Source organism: Amphiprion ocellaris, chromosome 5 (genome assembly GCF_022539595.1).
Source record: "Amphiprion ocellaris isolate individual 3 ecotype Okinawa chromosome 5, ASM2253959v1, whole genome shotgun sequence".
Lineage (NCBI taxonomy): Eukaryota > Metazoa > Chordata > Actinopteri > Pomacentridae > Amphiprion > Amphiprion ocellaris.
Window position 1 is genome coordinate 2,632,360 of NC_072770.1, and position 5,309 is coordinate 2,637,668.

Here is a 5,309-nt window from a genome sequence, read left to right on the forward strand (position 1 = left end):
TCCGCCGGTTTTCTGGTACCAGGGTGCAACAGGAGCACACACAGGGACCAGGGCGTTTGGCATACCGAGGGAAGTTCTGGAACATCACGTTCTTTGTGGATTACCAGCCTGTCAAATTGCAGCGATGCTCGGAGTGTCGAGCGCTTTTCCTTTAGGACCTACTCGGCGCGGCACGGCTCCGCTCGTCTTTGTTTAGCCGCGATTCCACAAGCATCTACTCGGCACGGTACGGCTCGTCTCATCTTTGTTTGCGAGCGTTTCCATACGGACTAATTTTCAGCACCTTCTCGGCTGAGGTTCCCAGCGAGCTGAGATGAGCCGATAATGTGGCGTTTACATAGTGCAGGCCACTGATTGGACAGGGAGTGACGACACAGAGCAACTTCAGCACGAAAACAAAATCCTGCATTAAAAAATGACTGTAAACAGCGACGGTGTGCATTGCTCTTCACGAAACTCTCTGTTCTTCATAATTTTAATGTGACAGCCAGACCTGTACCGTGGGTGAATGAAGAGGTCGAGACTTTGTCTTTGGTGGCGGACCAAAGAATACAGAGAGAGCTGGACGGAGAAAGTTTATCAGGAGGTCTCTGAGCGGATGGCCGCTCACATATACAGTAGACTGTATATAAAGAGGACAGAAGCAGTGTAGGGAGAAGCTGAAAAAGCTCAAAAATGACTATCGGTCCACCCAGGACCACAACGGCCGGCGTGGGTCAACCAGGAGGTGTTGGAAGAGGTTTAATGGAAGCTATTTACTGGCACCGCACCGGCGAGCAACAGGAGGGAGACTCAGCCGCTGCATTGTTGGAGACGTTCGAGGACGGTGAGTGTTTTGTGACTTCAAGAAACTTATACATCATTTATTCCATTGGTGGCAACCTTCTTTTAAGCAAACAAGTATTTTTAGAAAGTAACGTCGTTGTCTCCTGTAGCAGACAATAAGATAGCTAGTTAGCCATCGGCGCTAACTCCGTGCTCTGCTTGTATTTCGTGCTGCTGTTTCTAACGTTTAGCTCTCAGAAGCTAATACTTCAGTCAGCATGCCGTGTTTTTCTTGTACTTAGAGTGAGTGTTTATTTCTGTTCAAGAATCCCTTTCCACATGCGAAGCCTACTCCACCTCCGTCGCGGAGCCCCCGGCTGCCCTGTCTCCTCTCCAGCACCAGCTCGGACACCGACACCAGCACGTCACAGCAACGTCTTATCACCGGTAAGACACGGTAAACAGAGAGCATGGTTGATTTTCGTATTATTATTACTACAGGTGTAAATGCCTGCAAGCATGATCAGAACAACGAGACCAATGACCAAGAATTGAGGCAGGTGTAAATGCAAACTGTGCAGCAGCCAGCTCAGGAACGCCTGATGAAAGCTACATGTAGCTACAGTGACACATAAACAGAACACATGCAGCTGCATTTATTTTCTATTGATTTAACAAGTAAGTCACTCTAATTAATTTACGTTCTGGTGCGGTGTAGTATTGCAACCATTCTTCTTATAGTCACTAGGTAGCTGTGAAACTGAATGAAAATATACATAAAAATGAGAAAACACAGCTCTTCTTAGCAACTCCAAAATGTGCACAGGATGAAATGAAGTTCACACCACGTCGTTTTTGTTTGTGGTGGAGCAGTTACTGCTTGTGCTTTGGTTAAAGCGAAGAGTGCCAGAAGTTTATTAAAGTATCAAAGACATGATCATGATTGAAAATGGATGGACGGGTGGCTAAACACATCACATCATAGCTGTGGAGTCCTTCCAGCTCCTGGGGACTACAATCTCTCAGGACCTCCTGAAAAAGGCTCAGCAGAGGATGTATTTCCTACGACAGCTGAGGAGACATGGCCTGCCACATGAGCTGTTGATCCAGTTCTACACTGCAGTCATACAATCTGTCCTGTGCACCTCTGGATCAACCACACAGCAGGACAGAAACAGACTACAGCCCATAGTACGGACTGCAGAAAACATCATCAGAGACCCCACTCACCCTGGACATTTGGACTACAGTGCCCTGTACACAAAAATCGCCACTACTGTGTTTATAGCAATTACCATTTTGCTAATGTGTTCATACATTCCAGTCTAGCTGTACATTTCTGTTTATATTGTGTTCTATTTTACTACTATTTCTTTTTCCTCCCTGTTCCTCTTTCTATTGTTTATTTTTTATTATTCTCTTCCATATTCCTAGGATGACACCAACAGCCGAAACCAAATTCTGTGTATATTGTGTACTTACTTGGCCATTAAAGCTGACTCTGATCACTTTTCTGTCTTTGGTCTAGGCAAGAGGAAAGGGGGCCACAGAAAATTGGACCTTCCTAGCGTACTTGTGGAGATGCAGGCTGAGGAGGAGTGGAGTCATGCCCAGCATGATGAGAACATCTGGTTGCTCCTCAGCGAGGCAAGAGAGAATGAAGCTGGCCCAGAATACTGCCTTCAACCAGTCATTCCTGGGTGTGCTGGGGCAGCTGGGGTAGCTGGGTAGGCAGTGGGCAGCCGGCGAGTGTGAGCGAGTCCACCTCCCATAGACTTGAGATTTACAAGTGCTGGTCATATAATTAGAATATCACGAAAAAGCTTGTCTTTTGGACAACTGTCAGGTCAGTAGTCTTCCCCATGATTGTGTAGCCTACAGAACTAGGCTGAGAGACCATTTAAAGGCCTTTGCAGGTGTTTTGAGTTAATTAGCTGATTAGAGGTGTCTTCAATATTGAACCTTTCTACAATATTCTAATTTTCAGAGATACCAAATTTGAGATTTTTGTTAGTATTCAGGTATAATCATCAAAGTTAAGAGAAATAAACATTTGAAATATATCAGTCTCTGTGTAATGAATGAGTATAATATACAAGTTTCACTTTTTGAATGGAATTACTGAAATAATGAACAACTTTTTTCATGATATTCTAATTATATGACCAGCACCTGTAGTTGTATATAGTTTTACTTTTAGCCCTCCACTGTAGGAGAGGCCCACCACAGTTTGTACTTTGCACATTGTAAATAGTTTTGATTTTGCTGCTGACTAATAAACTATTTTGTGACTTATGTGATTGCATCATAACTTTTCATTTTGTCTGTTAAGACACTGGTAGGAAAAGAGTCAACAGTCTGAACCAAACAATTCTATATTCCCTAATAATGTATTTGTGTTTAATGGGATTTAACATGTTTTAACACAAACTCCTTTATGGTTCATAATTCTGGTGACTGAATTACACCAAAGCAATACTGATTTATCAAACTGGAATTTTCTTAAAACAGCTGTTTTAATGTTTTGGCGTTTAATTTTTTATTTAATCTTGCTAACCTTCACAAACAAACAATAGCATAGACACATCTACAAAAGTTTATTGTCAGAATTGCATTAAAGAAAACAATAGCGGTCCGGGGACAGAAAAACAGAAGTATAACAAGAAGAACAACTTTTAACTTTTGCATGACACGTAGTGCATCAGTGCATCCTGTACATCTCTGCCCTCCTCCTCTACACCTTGTGCCACTGCAGGCTCATGTGCTGCTGCTTCAGGTAAATCCCATGAAGTCTCATCAGAGAGCATCTGAAACACATACACAGCATACATATTTTAATACCTAATAGCGACAAACTGCAGCCATTACAGGGTCGTTCACAGGACTGATACACGATAGCTAGCGAACTAGCATTAGCTTACCCTTATATGTCGTCTCGTTCATATCCTCTTGTCTTCAGCTTGATACTGCTGTATCGCCTCCCAAACTCTCCTGTGTGTCTCCTGAGTGTTTCGACTCGCCGCTCTCAGCTTTCTCCGACTCTTCTGTTACTCTGAATCTGACAGAAAGCCACAGACCGAGCAGCAGGTGTACTATCGCCTCCATGTACATTGTTGCATTGCGTTTGTGTCGCACAAAAATGACGGTAAGGGACTTTCGGGCCACCGTGCTATGACGACTCAACCCACGATGAGGTGGTACTCAATGTAATGGAAAAACAACTAAACCGAGACGAGCCGTGGCGCGCCGAGTAGATGCTAAAGGAAATGCTAAAGGAAAATTTGTCTTGCACCGCATGTATCAACATTTGGGAAAGAGGACCGAGTCTTTAGCGGTTGCTAATAAAGTTTTGTTTTATTGAGTATCCAAACCAACGTAGAGGTGAATAGCGCCACCCAGTGTATCGGAATGTGTTCACAAGCTCTGCGTCAATCCATTATCTGGAATCGATTTGCCTTGACTTGATGTGCAGGGTAACCAATCAGGTGTTAGGATCCGCCCACCGACTTTGACGGGCGAGGTTGACAGATAAAATAAATTCATGATCCACTGCAACGCAAGGACCATGAAATAATTAATTAAATAGTGAAATAATGAAATATGTTTTTTACTTAAAATAATTGTTATTTTAATAAATTAATGACATATTTAATAACACATTTATGTATTTAATTCCAATTTTAATTAATTAATGACATATTTAATGCCAATTTTAATTAATTAATGACATATTTAATGCCAATTTTAATTAATTAATGACATATTTAATTATTTAATGATATATTTATTTAATAACACATTTAAGTATTTCATTCCAATTTTAATTAATTAATGAAATATTTAATTCCAATTTTAATTAATTAATGAAATATTTAATTCCAATTTTAATTAATTAATGACATATTTAATTAATTATTTAATGATGTATTTATTTATTTAATTTTGGCACTTTTAGTCCTCCATATCCATCAGCCGCCTGCAACCCGTGCAAAATGCTGCAGCACGTATATTAAATAACACCCCCAGATGTCAGCACATCACCCCGGTCCTTTGCGCTTTCCACTGGCTTTCAGTCCAGGCCAGAGTTGTTTTTAAACTTTTAATATTTGTTTTTAAACTTTTAAAGTTTTTAAAGTTCTTAACGGTTTTGCTCCACTTTATTTATCTGAGCTTTTAACTTTAACCAAAAAAGAGCTCTGAGGTCATCCAATCAGCGGCTGCTTGAAGTACAGAGGTCTAGACAGAAACACTGGGGTGACCAGGTGTTTTCTGTAGCTGCACCCAGGCTCTGCAACAAACTCCCCCTGATATGCACACCATCACTGACCTGGGTCTTTTTAAATCAAAGCTTCCTTTTTAAAATGGCTTTAAATATCTAGTGGCATGGTGACACTTTATTACTTTTATTTGTTTTAGATGTATATTTTAGTGCTGTTTTATAGCTGTTTGTTTTTATTCATTTATTGTACATTTTACTGCTGTCTCTGTTTTAAGTTACTGTGTTGTTTTGAAGTTATTCTCTTGTCTTTTACTGTGAAGCACTT

The 5,309-nt window shown here is 40.9% G+C and overlaps 1 long non-coding RNA gene across 1 annotated transcript; it reads right to left on the bottom strand.

Moving 5' to 3' along the window:
* Positions 1 to 3,347: 3,347 nt before the first annotated feature.
* Positions 3,348 to 4,719, bottom strand: LOC129348849 (uncharacterized). The gene is made up of 2 exons (XR_008601567.1): positions 3,687 to 4,719; positions 3,348 to 3,572 (listed from the first exon to the last, which is right to left on the bottom strand). It is a non-coding gene; the product is annotated as an uncharacterized LOC129348849 (long non-coding RNA).
* Positions 4,720 to 5,309: the final 590 nt, after the last annotated feature.